The sequence below is a fragment of the Mustela nigripes genome, chromosome 12, assembly GCF_022355385.1.
Source record: "Mustela nigripes isolate SB6536 chromosome 12, MUSNIG.SB6536, whole genome shotgun sequence".
Lineage (NCBI taxonomy): Eukaryota > Metazoa > Chordata > Mammalia > Carnivora > Mustelidae > Mustela > Mustela nigripes.
Window position 1 is genome coordinate 141,422,440 of NC_081568.1, and position 19,989 is coordinate 141,442,428.

The window sequence follows — 19,989 nt, forward strand, 5'->3', positions numbered from 1 at the left end:
TTTGTCTTAGTTTGAGCTCTTGAATCTGACTACTCCAGGAAATGCTGCTTTTTTCCTGAGGTGCTATTTCTGGAAACAAGGTCATTAAACTTCAAATGAGAGAGTGGGTTCTCTTATTCAAATGGTAATGCTTGGCAAGGTGTTCTTTGGGAAAAAGAAAATAAATTTTATCATGATCTCTGTAATAGCTCGGGAAAACAGCAATAGTAAAAACCAGAAGGAAGTATTAGGTCATCACTAAGCTTTTCTCTTGGAGGAAGGAGATGTTAACTTTGAAGGTAAACAGATTCATCAGAAACCTACCAAGATAGAAAATAAATGCTAGCAGATCATTGCTAAGTACCAACAGAAGATTTTTCTCTCAAATGCCAGCCACCAGAGATGATCAGAACTGCAAAACCTCAATCCTTCCAGTCACCACCTCAGTGTCTTGCTTCAGAATGTCAGAAGTGGGCACAGGAAATCAGCGTTGGCGGTTTTCCCATCCTTTAGAAAAAAGCCGGAAGCCCATCATGAATGAAAGCACACAACACTGCGTTTGCCATCTGCCCAGCTTCCAAACCTCTTGTATTTTATAGCAGTCGCCTGCCAAAACCCCAACACGCCAAAACCAGAATAAAACCCCCCATCTGAAAGAGAGAAGATGGCAAATAATAAAATCAGCCAGACAGCAGAGAAGTAAAATTGCAGAAAATCAGGCTAAAATAGCAAAACTGTGAGGCAGTGTGGAGAGAGCTTAGGAAATGGTGTACAAAGGCAGATTTAGAGAAAACCCGAAAGCTGAGGATAATGCAGACCATTGTTCAGTGGAAAGGTTTTCCAAAGTGAGTATGCTTGCTGGTAAGAAAATATTAAGCTTTTCCAGAAAATGTGACTTCTTCCTTGTTCTGAATATTCAAGCTATGTTGGTTTGAGATAAAGCAAACCTTATGTCTTAGAGCTGTCGGGCCCTGTTTTAGTTTGATAAAAGAATAGCTTTCTGGGAGAGAATCAAACTTAGGGTCTCGCAGTTCTTAATTTGTCTTTTGGGAGACGGTCAAAATTAGAAGCCAGGTAAACAAATCTTTGAAATGTTTAAAGCCAGTAATTCGTAAGACCTTTTTAGGCAGATGCGAAGGGGATTGTGACTTTGATTTTATGTAGGTTAGTAGTCCCACTCTAGCAATCAAAATGTATCAAGCTTTTCTAATTTATGTTAATAAATTAATCAGGAAGAAATTTACATATAAGTTAGAATGTTTTAAGGTAGCCTACACTTTACCTGAGGGACAATAGGGAAATTTTCCATGAATTCCTTTTGGGGGCTATAGGCCACTTTCATTCCCCTTCCCATCCCTCTTCACATTCATACTTGTATCCTACAAACAGTATTAAATGCCTCCCCCATTTCTCTAAACAATATAGCATAAAAGCCTGAGAAGTAAGATATTGCCATGATGATGGATTTAAAAAATGTGTATGGATGTATCTTTTAATAGTTAGTTTGTGCTATCTTGTCCTCAGATCTCTGGTGGGGGTGTTCCTTTTTCCAAAACCCAGTTAGTGTTAATAGGAGACAATTGGGTTTTCTGTCCAGTTGATAACTGCACTATAAGGGAGTGTTCTGCAAACATGATTGCTGTGAATGGTCATCCAAAACTGAAATGCCTGCACATTTTATCACTAGCCCCTGGGATCTGGACATCTCCTTCAGCTCAGTGCTCAAAGCCTATAGATAAGTCTTACTCTATTAGGTTCAGGGAAATGGCTCAAGGAGTAGTTTGACTGGGCATGTCCTGATCTTGCTATGCATTGAGAAAGCTCCCTCACACTGGAGGAGGTGGGTAAGCTTTGCGAGAATGGAAAACAAGATGGCTTTTCTAGGTGAGGGTTCCTGAGAATAAGGGCAGTTGGCTTATGCTAGGATATAATGAATGATGAAAATACGGGATGGGGAAGATACATTGTTGAGGACAAAGAGAATGTCAATGAGAAGAAAGCTAGGAGAGCTATGTCTTAATGCTTGCCTCCAAGAGCTTTACCAGGCATGGGACAGAGGGGGGGGGGTCATGCTATTTTTGGGTACCCTTGTCCCCTTCTGGTAAAGGGAAAGGGAACAGAGCTCCTGGGTGTAAAATATCCAAGTTGACCAGTGTCAAGGAGCAACGTATTTGATTTGGAACTTTGAGGGATAGTGGCCGCCCCATTCAGATAGAAACTCTTTTTGGCTGTTTTTCCAGATAGCCCTGAGCTGGGTCTTAGTTAGATCAGAATAAATCTTGGGTGGAGAAAAAGGACCAGTGATTTTACTGGTCCCAGTGAGGATGAACTCAGGGTATCTTGCAGAGCACGGAAGGAAGCAGAAAGCAGGAGGCTGTCAAGATCACTGCAGATGAACTTGGAAACTCAGTGTTGTCCAGCCCAGCCCAAGAGCCCAACAGGCTCCTTACAGACAGTGACTACATCCTGTGTCCCTTGGCGTCACCAGTTTTAACCACAGTCTTTAAGACCCAGTGAATGCTCACTAAATAATTCTGGAATAAATGAAAGCTTTGAAGTCATTTAGGCTAGCGTTTGAAGGTGGCTCTGCTCTTGATAAGCTGTGTACTCTTGGGCAAGTCAATTAACCTCTCTGAAACTCTGTTTCCATATCTCTAAAGTTATGATAATGATCCTCACGTTGCTGTGAATGTTAAATAAGTGTTTCTATTGAACAGATCCTGCATGATGCCTGTGCTTGCCTCTTTACTATCTTTTCTCTGTGCCGACTTCTTTCCTTGAAGTTGAGATTCCTTGGAATAGCTTCCTGTTTTTGTTTTTGTTTAATGCTTTTTAAATTCATTTTTCCAACACCAATCTCAAGCACAATTTCTCTGTGAAGATAATTCTACCTCCCTGCTTTTCCCATTTCCTCCCACCTAACTGGGTATAAACTGTTTCTTCAGAGCCCATGCACTACCTTATTTGGTTTGTAAACATAATTCAGAGTCAGTGTGGCTGTGTTTTAATCACTTCTGATTTGAGGAGTGGGTTGCATTTTTTCTTACTGAGATATTTTTTGCATGTGAGATAATACATAAGAAAAAAAGTAAAAAAAAAAATCACTTGGTTTGCAGAAGGAAAGTTAAATCTGGAAAAATTTTCTGCCTAGTTGGAAATGTGTGCAGCCTGAGTAAATCATTTTGCCGAGATGAGCTGTGTACAGTGATTGTTTTTAAAGGGTTGGCATTTAAAATGTATTGATTTTTTTTTCTTTTGCTCACCTGGAACTTATGTCAATAAGTTTTTGTACTGTGTGTCTTTTGACAAGGCACAAAAAAACAGATTCTTTATGAAAAATGTTATTTAAATGTGCAAATTAGAAGAATAGATGGAGTTTCTTGTCCAGTTGATGAGTCAGCCTTATCTCTGTCTCTCTCTCTTTCTCTCTCTTTTTTGGCTAGACCTAAATACGTTTTAAGATGGTGTTCTGGGGGCACCTGGGTGGCTCAGTCTATTAAGCATCTGCCTTTGGTTCAGGTCGTGATCCTAGGGTCCAGGGGTTGAGCCCAGCATTGGGCTTCATGCTCAGTGTGGAGTCTGCTTCTCCCTCTCCCTCTTCACCTCCCACCTGCTTATGCTCCCTCCCTCTCTCTCTCAAATAAATAAGTAAATAAAACCTTTTAAAAAGATGACATTCTAACAGCTTTCCTGAAGAAATATCTTCTGATATTTAGAAAGAACAATGTAAGTGAAGAATTAAGGATAATGAAGTCAAAATCTAAACAAAACTCGTTAATGAAAGAATCCTTACAAATGATCTAATCTAGTGCCCCCAATTACTTTATAGGCAAGGAATCAGATTCACAGAGGAAAATAACTTAAATTCAGAACTAGTAAGTAGCAAAGAGAGGAACAGATTCCAATTCCGGTTTGCTTTCCCCATATCCCCAAGTATTCTTTTTATTTCTAGTTGTTTTACTAACTTCCTCACCAGAAAAGCCATTCTTTCTAGCTGCTGTGTTCATATGATGGCCAAGGAAAGAACTGAAGTGTAGAATATTCGGGATCATCCTGTTTATTCTGATGGAGGCGTATAGCTAATCATGGTTAATGGAATGGGTTAACCTTTCTCAAAATAGCATTTCGAGTGGTGAAAAATAGATGCAGTATTTCTACCTTGAAAGCAAGTATATGAGGAAGGATCTGAGGAGGTGATGAATTGAGTTTACTTCTTACTGTACAGCATGCTTATTGCAAGGATGGTTGTCGCTTCCTCACAGAATAGAGATTTGAGGGGCGCCTGGGTGGCTCAGTAGGTTAAGCCGCTGCCTTCGGCTCAGGTCATGATCTCAGAGTCCTGGGATCGAGTCCCACATCGGGCTCTCTGCTCAGCAGGGAGCCTGCTTCCTCCTCTCTCTCTGCCTGCCTCTCTGCCTACTTGTGATCTCTCTCTGTCAAATAAATAAATAAAATCTTTAAAAAAAAAAAAAAAAAAGAATAGAGATTTGAGGACTGTAGAGTATCTAAATTGCAAATAAGATATTTTTATCCATTTTCTAAAATACTGCATAATTCAGGGTCATTACTGTTCCCCCATGGGGAAGAGAGTCTTCCCACTTCTTTATTAGTTGTAGATTCCAGTAATCAATCACTAATTACATAATAAAGAGGTGAAATTGGGTGTTTAGCATGAAAATATGTAACTGTCACGTTCCTGTATTGTAATCAGCTTCTGTGATTGTGATTATCAGTGATTGGGGGGCAGCAGTTAGAATGCCATCTTTCTGGGATTTCTGAAGAGCTCCAACTGAGCAGTATCTAGAACATTGACTTACTGTTTCACTTTTTCTGCTGTGGTAGCCAAAGTGTTACATTTGTATTAACTATAGGTATAAAGGTATTTTATATTTGTACAAGCAAACAGTATGTAACTTGATTTTTTAGCAATAGTGTAACCTTTGTACCAAGTTAATGCATATAGATCTACCTTACCCTTTTTAAGAGCTCATAGAGAATTCTCTTGAATGGGTATAACATAATTGATCAAAACATTCCCTAATAAATGGACACTTAAGTCTGTTTGCACTTGTTTTTTCTTTTACAAAGTTATTATACTCTTATTTCACTTGGATACATTCCCAGAGCAGGATTTTAGGGTCAAAGGGTATATGACTTTGCAGTTTAATAAGTATTTCCAGATTGCTTTTTCCAAAAATGTGTCCTAATTTATAACCTTACCGGTAGTGTCTGACAGAAAATATGTTCCTAAGACTTTATCAGTACTGAATGCTGTCAGTCTTTAAAGATCTTGTCAAATGACTGGACAAAAGTTTGGTACTTTCTTTTTATAATTTGCATATTATCTGACTACTTCTGAGATGGTTATTCTTTTGCATCTTTTCATAGCCTTTGTCCATTTTTATAATGGGTAGTTTGTTAGTGATTTTTTGCATATTTGGGATACTAAATATTTTGCTAAAGTTTTCTCATCTTTCATTTATTTGTTGACTTCACCATGTCTAGGGCTGTGTGTGTGTGTGTGTGTGTGTGTGTGTGTTTGAGTCAATATGTCTACATTTTCTTTTCTCACTTATAGGCATCTACTCTTTCTTAAGATTCCCCTAAGTACAAGGTTATAAAATATTCTCCTAGATTTATTTCAAAAGTTTCGTATTTTTTTGCACTTAATTTTTTGATGCACCTGTAGTGAAAATTTTGATACAGTGTATTAATATTCTATTTTCCCAGCTAATGATGGATCTTATAAAAAATAATCCCTAAGTTCTAAGAATGAAGGAACAAGGGCTTTAGAAAGCAAAGTGAGGGGTGCCTGGGTGGCTCAGTGGGTTAAAGCCTTTGTCTCAGGTCATGATCTCAGGGTCCTGGGATCGAGCCCCACATCAGGCTGTCTGCTCAGTTAGGAGCCTACTTCCTCTTTCTGCCTGCCACTCTTCCTACTTTTGATTTCTGTCAGATAAATAAATAAAATCTTAAAAAAAAAAAAAAAGCAAAGTGAATTGCCCTAGATCACCCAAATTAATTTTTGGTGTGCTTTTGTTTTCTCCATCTTCTAGAATCCAAGCTCATAAGAGTAAAAATCTTGTGTGTGTTGTTCACTTCTGTATCACTGACACCTGACCCTCTTAATAAATACCTGTAGAGACTTCTCTTGATCATTAGATATGACTGTATCTACCTTTTGCCATAATGTATTTTGTCAGTGTGGTGATGTTAGTAATTACACTATTGATAAGAGGGTTTCCCACTGTGAAGATGTCCAAGTAAGAAAGAAGGATGTTTCAGAGAGAGGATCAAGTGTGGTTGTGATCAAAGAGTGTCTCCACTTGACTGTAAGGAAAAAGGAATCCAAAGAACTCAGAGAAGAGAGGAATTCTCACTGGGGATGAGCTTAATCGTCTCAGTTAAGTAGAAGTATATGGATTGTGGACCATTGCAGTTAAATACACTGAAGTGTATGCACACACTAAGAGAAGCCATAGGTGTATATACTGTTGTATACTGTGGACAACTAGAGGGCACTACCCTGTACGAGGCTGTGGTTTGGCTCTGGTTCCATTATGAATCATCTGTCGCTTAACCTTACTGGGTTTCAATGTCCTCAATTCTTTTTTTTTTTTTTTTTTTTTTAAGATTTTATTTATTTATTTGACAGAGAGAGAGACCACAAGTAGGCAGAGAGAGGGGAAGGGAAGCAGGCTCCCTGCCTAGCAGAGAGCCCGATGTGGGGCTCGATCCCAGGACCCTAGGATCATGACCTGAGCTGAAGGCAGAGGCTTAACCCACTGAGCCACCCAGGTGCCCCAAATGTCCTCAATTGTTAACCGAATAGTAGGTCCTATATATCCTACCTAATATTTACTGAGTGCTTACTATGTAGAGAGATGGCACTTCCTCCAGTCCCAGAATCCCCATCTCCCATAAGTGTAACAATAGCTCAGTTTCATGGGGAGAAAGTTTCATCTTTGGTGAATTATTGTTTTCAGGATCATTTAACCAGTGAGTAGCAGAGGGAGGTTTGTATCCCCAGTTGTGTCTGACTCCCCGAGGTTCTCAGTCTTTCTACTTGGAATATGTGAAGCTGGTACCTGTCTGCATGTGGGCAAGAGACCCTTAAGTTTCTCAGTATCTTTGGACTCTGATACACATTTGTTAAGTAGTAACATTTCATGGTTCCCATGCCCAAGCCAAAGATTATGTGATGATCTTTCAGGTTTCTTTGCTTATGGTCTTGGGACACTGTAAATGACAGTAGATTCCAATCCTACTGAGATGTTGGAAGCTAAAGAAAGTCATGGTTTCTTAGCACACATCTTTCTAACAGTAATTTTTCTCCTACCTCTGCACTAAAATAGTGAGTGGAACCATTCTAGATAGCTGAGAGTGTGAAAGATCTCTTGATCTCTACAGAAGTTGGAGCTAGAAGGAGCAATCATCAGTCTCAAAGTAGTGAGCTCACAGATGTCTTCAACAGACTTCCTAATGTTTTGTGTGTTTAGCGAGCAGCGGAGAAAATCCAAGTGCATCAACCAACCGGTGGTCATTGAGATTAAAGATTTCACTGTGTAGCTATTACAATTATGAGTCATGATATACTGGAAAGTTTTCACATCCATCCACCATCATTGTCCTCTGCCTTCTGATGTGGTACTGTCTTTATTTTTTGAATCCCCATGAACTGGGGATTGTGGTAGGAGTTCTTACAGAGAACCCCAACTTAACTGTCTGCGTACCTTGTCATCAGACTTGACTGTGACATGCTCTGACTTCAGGCAACAGATGAAGGATCCTCAGTCATCTGTCCCTTTGGACACACTGAAATAAAGGAATACACTGAATTTCTTTAGATTAGAGCTCTGGCTTCATCGTTCTCAGACTTGCTACTCAAGCATCACTGTCAGATCCTGCTCTGTTGAACTCTGCTTCCTCAAAGATTAGCTGTTGGTTTTGATTTTGAGTAATTAGGTACAAAAATGCTGTAAGTCTGACTAGCATTTCATCTTTGTTCTGAATATGAGACGGGAGGTGTTTTTCCTTAAGTGTTCAGATATGCGTTTCTGGATTCATTTTATTTATCTCAGAAGTATCCTTGAGAATATTTGCTGTCTCAAACTCTCTCAAACACCTTGCCTGGATCTCCATCTTGATGTTTCTACTTAGACTATAAAGATGCTACAAGCCACAATAAGCAAATTGGATATAACTTCAAAGCTTGATTTTTTTAAAAAATTATGTTGACGGTGACTGAACCCATCGTACTTGTCACTGTCGCTCCTGCTAGACACCCCCGTTCTGATCAGAAAATGCATCAGTGGCAGAGCCTGTGGTTCCCTAGGCTGAGTAAAACCATGTTAGAGATGTTACAGTTGTTTTCACTGAAAGTTGCTGACCTTACAAATGAAGGTTCATCAAATGAACTTGTAAAAATGAACTGCTCTAAGAAAAAAGATGCTGAAGCAAATAGTGTTGGTGGAGGGCTTGGGCAACTGTCACATTATTCCAAGTGTTTGTCATATGATGCCAGGTAGAGGGGACCAGGTGGGTTTCCATTGTCTCCCAGCCTCATGCTGCAGAATGCTTGTGCACGTACGTGGGATGCATCCTGGTCCTATTTAACTCTATTTCCTTATAGGGTGGGCATGAGATTAGTCTCAGAGGATGAAATAGACTCCGTAGGTAGATGGCATTGCTGGGCCTGGGGGACTCTGAGAAGTTGAGGCCATGGGTAATCCCTCCTGCTGTAGTTGATGGCCAGGCTGCCAGGAAAGAGCCACTGGAATTTTCTCATGGTCATTCCTTTCCCCATGTAGTGATAATGAAATGTCTATTGTCCATTGAGTAAGAAGGAGAAATTAAGACACAGGTGCCTGTTTTGGATGGTTAGGGAAAATAGGACAATGTATGGAAATGCATCTTCAGCTCTATAATGCCTTGGAAGTCTTCGCCCTATTAACCACATTGCTCTCCCTACTTCACCCACTGTGTGCTGGTGATTTTAAATCAATTTAACATTAAAACAATCCACTAGGTTTATTTGAGAGTATTTAAATTGACCACTTCAATGTCCAAGTATACACACAAAAGCCTGCTCTTTGTCCATACATTTGAGTGAGCCTCATTAATGCCCATTGTGAATGTGTATGAGTACATAAAATGCATTTGAAAACCCTTTAACGGTTCATTCACATAAGCTCTGTTTTGTGTATTAGAATATGACGAAATGTGCTCTTACTCTTTTCTCTAAGTTGAAGCAATATGCGTCAGTGTTCATTTCTTTAAATGTCAAGATTGTGCATTTTCTGCATTCAGGAAATTAATCGGAAATGTAGAGGTAGCCAGCAGCATGTGCTATTCCAGGCCAAGTTTTGCAGTGTAGGAAGTGAATTCCTGATGGTATTTTCATTGCAGTGGTTGTGGTCATGGCTTTGAAAAGTGGCAGTTCTGAAATTGACAATGTATCATCATCATCGTTTTTTTTTTTTTTTTTAATGCAAGAAACACCCACTTAAAATGGTTGGCTTTTTTCTCTGAATTCCTGTAGGCAGATAATTTTTACAATCAAGTTGCATAGAAACCATTCATTCATAAAGGATAACATCTGAGATATTTCAATGAAACATTCATGACCTCTGCTTTTTCTAAAGCAGTAGGCAGTGACTTTGAAACTGCCCAATTCTTTCCTTTGAAAAAGATCAAAAACAGCACCTGCACAGAAGGGTGTGTGTGTGTGTGTGTGTGTGTGTGTGTGTGTGTGTGTATTGGCCTGAAATCCTTGAGGGCAGAGGCTGTGTCTGCTCATTCAGTACTCCCAGTGCCTACAGCTGTGCTTGGCATGGAGTGGGTTCCTGTGAATCTTTAGAAAATGTGTTTGCCAGTGGTGTTCTGGAAACCTCCAGGCTCTCTGCATAGGCAATGTCAGCCTGCAGTAAAGTGACCATAGTTTGTAGTTGAGAGTCAAAATGTCTGATTTCCTGAGGATATCTTGACACAGTCAAGACAAATGAGTGGGTGTTTCCCTTACGGATTTTATGATGTTTACATGCCTGTTTATCAGAAGTGATACTGTAAAAATTGAATGATGACGAACCTTGCTGTTTTGACAGTCTAGTGTTTGCTAAAAGCAGCAAAGGAACTGGAGTGGAAAATATTTTAATACCCAGTCTATCCTTTGTCACTTATTTTAAAGAGAAATCATAAAAGCATCATTATTAATTTCATGTAAAATGAACAAGGTGATCATTTACAATGTAGCTGTTTGTCAGTTAAAGTTTTTGTGTGTAGCTTGAGCTAAGTACCTGATATCGGTATGGAGAGGTCTTTGGTCTTCTCTTCGTGTGGGAAAAATCTACTAGAAATTCTGCCTGTGATAGAAAACTAGGAGCAGTGCCCACTGATTAGAAAGCTTGCATAAGGATCGGGGAATCTGGGTATTTTAAATTCTGCCTTAGTTCCAACAGAGTCACATCCTCCTGCCTCACTTCTGAAACATTCTTTATGAGATCTTGACATTTTACTATCGCAGAAGTTTCTTTAAGTACTTGCCTAGAACTTTTTATTGAGATTTGGGAGAAAGAATATATAGATTTATTATTGTAAAAGTTAGATTATGGGAAAACAGCAATTTAAGGAGAAGGAATAAACATTAGATAAGGGAGCGTATACTATTTCTCTGCTCCCCCCCTTTTTTAAAGTAGACCCAAATTAGTATGGAAAACATGTAACTTAATTCCCTTTTTATTACCTTAAATATAGGGAATCATAATACAGTAGGAGATGAGATGAATATTTTTTTAAGTTATATAGGATTGGAAAAGGTTTCTTAGAAGCAGATTTTGGGTTTTAAATGCCTGGTTTCTTCATATTCCTATACCTTTCAGTAAACACACATTTTCATTAAAACACAGTGATGAGGTTTAGGTCACAGACCTGGTTGCTTTTAAATAAGAGAAAAACTGTCTCACTTAGAAATGGAGGGGTTTTTGCCTCATGGTTGCTGTTCTGACTTTTATTTTTTTAATCTTTCTTAAAAAGTTTAATTCTAGTATAATGAATGTGTGATTTGTTAGTTTCAGGTGTACATTATAGTGACTCAACAATTCTGTATGCTGGACTGAGTCTGTTTTACACAGACTTAGCTAGGATAGAAGAAAAATTAAGCGATGTCATCCAATGAACCTTCAGTTATTGTGAACAAGCTGACAACTCCAGCAGTTTTTATAGCAGTTCTGAAGATTTTCCCCTAGAGCAGGAAGCCATCACGAACTTTAAAATGTGGAGCGAATCATCTAATTATGAACATGTTGGGTTCTGCAGAGCGATAAATCGACTGTTGAAGCCTATTTCCTATCTATGAATAGCGACTCAAAGGAACTTGAACTTGGGGTCTCTTAGTGTGTTATACTCCAGACTCATGCCTTCCATAAATACTTTTTTAAAAAATATCTTATTTATTTTACAAGTAGGCAGAGAGGCAGGCAGAGAGCAAGAGAGAGAGAGAGAGAGAGAGAAGGAAGCAGGCTACCTGCTGAGCAGAGAGCCCGATGTGGGACTCAATCCCAGGACCCTGAGATCATGACCTGAGCTGAAGGCAGAGGCTTTAACCCACTGAGCCACCCAGGCGCCCTGTAAATACTTTTTAAGCACCAACCCTGAACCAGGTACATTATGGCCACTGGGGAAACACTAATAAAAGTACAGAGGTAGACAAATCTATAATAGAATGTGAAGAAAGAAGGACTATAAACAAACATGAAATACAGAAGGACATAAAGAATGACAGGGGCTGTAATTTTATATTTGGTGGTCAGGAAAAGATTTCTCTGTGGAGGTGATCTTTGCGCAAAAACTTTAATGAGGTGATGAATAAGGTGAGGGTGTGAACCACAGGTGTATCGGGAGGATTAATGTTCCAGAGAGTGAACCTTGAGTGTGAACCACTTGAGGCATGAGTTTGCTTGGTGTGTTGAATGGTGAGAGGATCAGCATGGCGGTGGGGGAGGGAGGAAGGGTATGAAAGGAAGCCAGAGGTATAGCCAAACTCCTTACCCTGTGGAGCCTTCTAGATGTGGTGAGGTCTTAAATATCTGGTCTACGTGTGATCCCTCAGGATGCCAAGGTAGAAACAGACTCTCCTTAGGAGGCTTTTGAGCTCTCAGCTGGAGATATAAGTGACTGGACCATGGATAATGATAAACTTGGTGAGAAGGAGTTAGATTTGAGGATAGTTAGGGTTTGGGGTACTTACTGGCATCAGAAAAAAGCCTGAGGATTTCCTACTGAATATTTTCCAGCCAAGTATTTTCAGGTACTGTTATTCTGGAATCAGTAGAGTTTGTCAGGCTTTAAAAAGATGTAATTGAAAAAAAAAAAGATGTAATCGAATATTTTTATGTGCTCAGAAAATGTGTTAAGTTTGGTGAACACCCCCTGTTGGTAAGATCCATCATTCTTTCATTTTCACCTTGTGGTCTGCTCTTCCGTAGGATACTAGCCTTCTCTTAAATTAACACAATGCTGATAGGCACCCAAATGGATCTTTCTCTTCTAGCTATAACTGTACAATCTAGTTCATGGGTCTTGTTTCATCATTCCTACCTAGCATTTACTCTGTATTCTTCATTCATTAATGTATGCAACAAGTACATACTCATTTTTTAAACAAATACTATTGAGTCTCTACAGTATGCTAGGTATGCAGGACTTGACAAAACAGACAGTATTTCACCTGCAGGATTTTCAAATGGAAGGAGAGAGAAGATAAGTAGATGAGTAAATGTATAGTTCACCATATGCTGGTAAGCATTTGGAGAACACTAAAGCAGGAAGGGGTGGGCTTCCTGGGTTAATGGGGCAATGCAGGGGAATGGTGGTTTGAATCAGATGTCAAGGAAACCCTCTTTGAAAAGGTGCCATCAGAGAAAGCAGATGAAGCAGGTAAGACAACAAGCCATGTATATATGTGGAAGGAAATTGATCCCAGGGAAGGAATTGCCATGTGCAAATGCAGGGAATTGGGAGTGTGTCCAGTGAATTCTTGGAAGAGCTGGGAGGCCAGTGTACCAGATGAGCTGGGGCAAGAGGAAGCAGGGGCCTAGATGGGGCAAGTGGGGCAAGGCTCAATGATTGGATGTTAGAGAAAGGAACACTGGAACATTTTTGAATGGGAGAGTGACATATTCTTCTGTTCTTAGTGGGATCACTCTGTTGGTGTGTTTAGAATGAGAATGAAGTTGGGGGACAAATGTAGACAAAAGACAGATCAGGAGGCTGTGTTAGTATCATCTTTATTGGTTACACAAGCACAGGGCTCCCTGCCTGTGTGAGGCTCTGCCGGCCGTCCTTTAGCAGTCATTGTCACTGTTGAATGATTTCTCCCGTCTACAAGGAAACTTTGTTACTTTCTCACCCCACATGGTTTGTGTGTGTGTGTGTTTTAAATTCTCCATTTTACTTACCGTTGAGATTATAAGCCTCCCCTCCATAAAACTTGAAATCTTCTGAGTTTTTAGTTTTATTGTGTTTTACTAAGTGCTTCCAAGGAGAGGGCAAAAAAAGGCTTACAAACCGTCTCAAGACTAAACAGCCCGGTACTTTTCTGCAGATAAGTGCCAATGTACAGATCTGCAAAGATGCTAAAATGGCTGGCTCTAATATCCTAGAGGAAATGGTCAGATGGACTTGCTGTTGCAGTAGAGGAAAGTCAGTGTCATTTCATTGATAATCTATGAAAGTGTGTCAATAGAAATTTAAAGCAGAGCAACTCCTGTCTGTGTTTTCATGAATCTGCAGGTGTGTAATTATATCCACATCTGTTTTTTACAGATAGATGCACTTTGAAGTTGGTTTGCGGTCCCCGAATTAGAGTTTACCAGACTTTAAAAATTGACTGCAAATGGTAGCTCTAATCTCTTAGCAGTAGCCAGATTTCCCAAGGCTCTGTTTGAGTTGTGATCGCACATGTCTGATGGAAGGGTTTATGTCAGGCTTCTGTACTAAAGTGCAGCGAAAGCTAAAAACATAGCAGTGGACAGTTCCACTTACTCTCAAAGGGTTGTTTATCTGAAGTCAAAAGAATAGAAACAGATTTGCAAGCAACTTTAGGGCTATAATTTTTGCAAGAAAAACCTAACTATAGCCAATAGTGTCAAAAGAAGGGTTAGAAATACAATATAAACCAAGAAAAAAATGAGTCTCTGAGAAGAAAAAAGAGATATCCATGAAAGATATAGCCCAGTTTTTGTACCCATTGGAGACATATGTCATATGTGCTATGAAATTAATAGGATTTAGCTGCTGGAGATGATAGGTGACCTCATTTTTAAAAAGATTTTATTTATTTATTTGACACAGAGAGACCACAAGTAGACAGAGAGGCAGGCAGAGGAAGAGAGGGAAGCAGGCTCCCTGCTGAGCAGACAGCCCTTCTCGGGCTTGATCCCAGGACCCTGAGATCATGACCTGAGCCGAAGGCAGAGGCTTAATCCACAAGCCACCCAGGGGCCTGTGACCTCATTGTTACAAGGAGTTCAGTCGAGTTGTAAGTGGGCAGTCTAAGAACAACTGATAGGTCCATCATTCCCTGCCAGTGGAGGACTTTTTTCTTGCAGTGGATGTAGCAGTCCTCCTCCTGGGTACAGTGGACCTTGTGTTCACCCTGCTGGGAGAGAGCTCTGTCCTTGTGCTTCTGCCCTCCCGCTTGCTGAGGATGCCTTTTCTTAGCACACACACACACAGAGGGTGCAATAATGACATCTAGTGAGGAGCCAAGGGAGAGAGAGTTCCAGAGTCTCAGGAAGCAAAGCTTTTGCTAGATGTTAATGAGAAGACAAACAGTGTGTGTGGGGGGGCAGATTCTGATTTTTAGGTGACTTGGATGCAATGGAAATGATGTTAAGAAACACGTGTATAAGCCAGTTCTCATTTGTTTGAATTGGTTTGAATTCTCATTGGGGTCATCTGCCTTTTGCTCTCTCTCTTGCTGAGAATATTTTCAAAATGGGGATAGGCTTCAAAACATCAAGGTATAAAGGTCTGATCTAGAAGTTCTCGCAACCCGAAAGGATGTGAGGAAGAAATGGCATTTTCTCCCAGTCTCTTTTGACTTTATTCCTCAGAGACAAGCATTACTAATAGCTATGTGCATTTGTCAATTTTTTTAAAAAAGATTTTATTTATTTGGGAGAGAGTGAGTGAGAGAGTGTGCAGAGGGAGGGCAGAGGAAGGGAGAATACTCAAACAGACTCCCTGCTGAGGGTGGAACCTGATTGAGGGGTGCCGGGGCTTGATCCTAAGACCCTGAGATCATGACCTGAGCCCAAACCAAGATCAGATGCTTAAGTGACTGAGCCACCCAGGTGCCCTTATTTGCACATATGTTACCAACACATTTTAATTAATCTGTTAACATACCATACATTCCATCTGTTAAACTATAGCAGTTTACTTGACATGGCTTCATGAACATTTTTGTGTCCATTTCTTTCCCATTTTGTTGGCTGCAACATATCATTATGGAAAAGTATTGTAATTAATTTTTAATCCACCCTCGGCTGCTGTTGGAAAGTCACTACCCATATTTTTTTCATGTAAACAGTATTGCAGTGAACATTCTTATATGTTATCTCTTTGCCCTCGTATGTGATTTCTTTTTCAATTAAATTCAGAGAATAGACTTACTGAAATTGGGATATATACTTTTGTATTGCCCCCTAGAAAGATAATACTAAATTGCAGTCTTATCAGAAGTTCATGGGAGTTCCCTTTTCCTCTGTAGCAAAGTCAGCATGGAATTTATTTTTTACTGCATTTGTAAAGATTAAAAGTATTGATATTTCATTACCTTTTTAATTGAATGTATTCAGTGATTTGTGGGATTAAGCGTATTTTTATTGCCCATCAGCCCTTGTATGTCTTTTGAGACTTAATCACACATTTTACCAATCAACTGTTCCTTATATATTGTACTTTTCAGAAATTAAAATTTTTTAGTTAGTAAACCCACTGGTCTTCTAATTTGTGGTCTTTAATAATACTTTTAGGGCTTTTCCTGCCCCTATTTTATTTAAAAAAAATCTGTCTCTGTTGTTTTTGTGTTATATTTTGACACTTACAACCACAAGCTATTTATAAATTATTCTAGCCTGGGCTTTAACCCCAGACTGAACTTTGGCAATTATCCCTGGCTTTGGTAAGACTTCTCTTGCTGTGTCTAGTGTGGCTGAAATAGTTCAGAATATAACAACTAGGTGTTTTTTTTTTCCCCCTTCTAAAATAATACCTAATTAGCACACATCGTGGGGACAGTATAGCTCATCTGAAGCACACCTGCAAGTGTCAAAGGTGAGAAAAACTGAAGGGACCGTTTTACTGTAAGGTATACTTGGGAACTAAGTCAGCTGCTCCACACCTGTTCACCTATGACCAGCTGTCTGCTTTTTACCTGAGACAAGAGGAAAGAAACAAAGAAAATAACAACAAAAACACCCAAAAAACAAGAGAAAGAAGAAGAAAAGGAAATGTCTGGGGCTTATTGAGGAAGAAGCAGCTTTGGTTATTATCCTGGTTTTGCCAGAATCCTGATGAGAATAAAGAAATAAGTAGAGAAATAGATCTGGGGCTTTTCTGCCCAGAGATAGGCTCTGCCTATCCTAAAAACATTGATGGGATTCATTTGGTTGATAATAATTTAGCAAAAGCTTATTCTGACTAGGTAGTGTTCTAGGTGTCGTGGCCACAACACTGGACACAAGACATAGTTTGGGTCATGGCAAACTGACTTTTTCAAGAGCAGACCGACAATATGTAGTATAAATGAATGTAATGTAATTGGTTCAATAACACAGTGGTAGTGGGGACAGTGATTTGTGTTAGCACTCTGTGCAAGCGAGGGTGGACAGGAAGGATCCCACCGGTAGAATTTGAGATGGGATGGCCAAAGGAGGCTTTACTGAGCAGGGACACTTAACAATAAAATTTTGTATATAAAATAATATACATAATCGTTCTCCAGTTAGGTAGCCTGGCATATTGAACACATCATTTTATTTCTCCACCATTGTATTTTTTTTTTCATCAAAAAACCCCCCAAAAACCACACATGCTTTCCATTGAAGATGTCTTTAGCTACTTCCCATGAAAAACATACTTGTCATTAATGACATTATTCTACTGAGCATGAATATAAGGTCAGAATCATTCTTAAGTTACTCCTATGGGTGAATATTAGCAACAGATCAGTCAACCTTCCACTGAACATACATATTTATCCTTTGTGTACATTTTTACGCATTCTGTCCATCAATGAACTTAGACTTGTTCCTGACAGTTGGTTTGTGATGGAAAGCTAGAGAAAGAACAAGAATCACATAAACAGGAGCTATATAGATGTCCAAAATAACTTTTTCATACTTCTACAAAAGATTTTAACCATGATTTTTGTCTTGTTCAAGGAGTCACATGGGTTGCCATTTTCCTTCTAGGAAATCTGCTAGAAGAAAAGTATTCCCAGTATTTCCTGTAGCTGAGCTTACGTACTGTTAGAACCAGATGGAAAGATTGGGGTTGGAGGATAAGGGAGGGAAACTTGGAGAACCGTATAGGAAACCTTGTCCAGTCACATAAAAAAGTGAAAGCCAAATGAAAAACTTCCCTCAGGGAAGCCTGGGTGGCTCAGTTGGTTGGACGACTGCCTTCGGCTCAGGTCATGATCCTGGAGTCCCGGGATCGAGTCCCGCATCAGGCTCCCAGCTCCATGGGGAGTCTGCTTCTCTCTCTGACCTTCTCCTCATTCATGCTCTCTCTCACTGTCTCTCTCTCAAGTAAATAAATAAAATCTTAAAAAAAAAAAAAAGAAAAAGAAAAACTTCCCTCGGGTGCTTGGTAAGAAATCCAGCTGACCTTTGAACAGTGTGGGAGCTTAATGCCAGCCCCTCATGCAGTCAAAAATTTTCAGTATAACTTTGGGACTCCTCCCATGCTTAACTACTAATAACCTACTGTTGCCCAGAATCCCTGCTGCTAACAAAAAAAGTGAAGATCTATTTTGTATGTCAGATGTGTTATATACTGTGTTCTTAAAGTAAGCTAGAGAGACAACAACATTAAGAAAACAGGCAGAGAAAATACATTTAGGGTACCATACTGCATTTGTCATGGGAAATCTGTGTGTAAGTGGACCCATTCAGTTCAAACTCAAATTTTCCGATAGTTGTTTATGTGGAGGGATAATTAAAGTGAAAATAATGATAAAAGTGATACATTACTAAATCAAAAGCCCTATATTCATGTTTTTGAAATACTGTTTCAGAGCAATTATTATACTAGAAACTAAACCCGAAGTACTAATATTTCAGTATAATTCTTCAGCATTTCAGTAACTGTTAATTATGTCATAATGATCCACTAAGATCTAGCAAGCATTGTTACATCTAATTTTACAAAAATATGTGAATATATATATATTTATATGCATATCCTTATATACACATGTATCTGTCAACTGTCTTTAAATGCTAAGTGCCATTTCATAGTATGTTAATAACAAAGGCAAATGAAAACCCACATCTTGTCATCTTGAGAACAAACTGTAGACTATGTATCAACTCATCTTACTGCCATTGTACTGGGGGGAAAAAAAAAGAAAACCCCAAGCCTGGTCTGGGAAGGTTACACTTAGTGTTACTGGTAATGTCAGATTAGGTCACCAGGTATATTGATTTTCAGCCCAGTTTTTGGTCCTTTACTGACTGAGAAAACCTTCCTGAGATTGACCTACTTGATGGACACCAAGCTGTGCCTTGAAAAGTGTTATTTGCCCTTCCCAGCTTGTGAGGCCAGTGGGATCTGACTGAGCACATACCTAAAATGCAGCCCTTCTTGCCCATCCCACTCTCCTGAGTCATCTGCATCTGTGGTTTCTGGGCCCATGTCTGCCCCCCAAAAACAAAAAACAAAACAAAACCCCCAATGCATAAATAGACTCTGCTTGGGTGGGAGGGAAGCGCAGCACACCCTTTTCCTGTGGCTACTGAGTTTATACTCCTCAAATTTCTTTGGTCTTGAGACAAAGTGCAAGGAGAAAATTCTGCTCGCTTTGAAAACTTAATACTCAGGTGGAGGACACTGCCCTTTTATGCCCCCATATGCAGGTCTATCAGTGATTCCGTCCGCCCTCCCCTTTACTCCTGCTTCCTCATCTCCTCTGTCCTCTCTTCCCTCCCTCCCTGTCTCTGTCCTTCTCCCTCATCTGCATGGTTCATACCAATAAGGAATTCTAGATCGGCAGACTTTATTACTCACATGCTTGAGTTTCCTGTTCACCTTCAGTACTCTATTTAGTGTTTACATCTGCTGTCTCTGGGGAAACCGGGCACATGAAAGTATGTGTGTATTGTAAGGAAGAGAAGAACTTCAGAGCAGTCAAGGAGCCTTATTTGATAAAACAATGAGTAGAAAAGAAAAAGTAAATGTTACATAGCCAAGTGAATTTTATGTACTTTTTTTTTTTGAGGAATTTAATGAATGAAGAATTATAGTCACATACCTAATACTCAGAATTAATAATGGCCAATATATCTTCATATCTGTTTCAAGATATATGCCTTGTAATATATATATAAATATATATATATATATTTTACTGTATATATATGCATATGGTAAAAAATATATATATATAATATATATATTTTTTTTTTCCCTAAAAAAGATCGTTCCATTATGGGTATTAAAGGTGTGACTAAAATTATCTTTTACCTACACCTGTGTTCCTATTCTTCTTCCAACCCCAGAAGGAGCCAATATCTCATATTTAGTATTTTTCCTTTCATTCCATTTTTACTCACCTAAGTATGTATGCCAAAACAGTCCAAGAGTATTATTTTTGTTGTATTTTAACTGCCATAGATCATTCTGCATTTTCCAGCCTCATGTTTTTGAGATGTTTCTACATTGTCTGCTTTATAATGTTCTTTCCTGAAATTGTGACCCATTATACACATGTGTTTATCTGTT

General features: G+C 39.3%; 1 long non-coding RNA gene across 4 annotated transcripts in view; it reads left to right on the forward strand.

Annotated features, from left to right (window-relative positions):
- The first annotated feature begins 652 nt into the window (after positions 1-652).
- LOC132028039 (uncharacterized) overlaps positions 653-19,989 on the forward strand; it is a 440,338-nt gene continuing 421,001 nt past the window's right edge. For all 4 annotated transcript variants that reach the window (XR_009407334.1, XR_009407335.1, XR_009407332.1 and 1 more), the window contains exon 1: positions 653-824. This is a non-coding gene — a long non-coding RNA (uncharacterized LOC132028039). The remainder of the gene's footprint in view (positions 825-19,989) is intronic.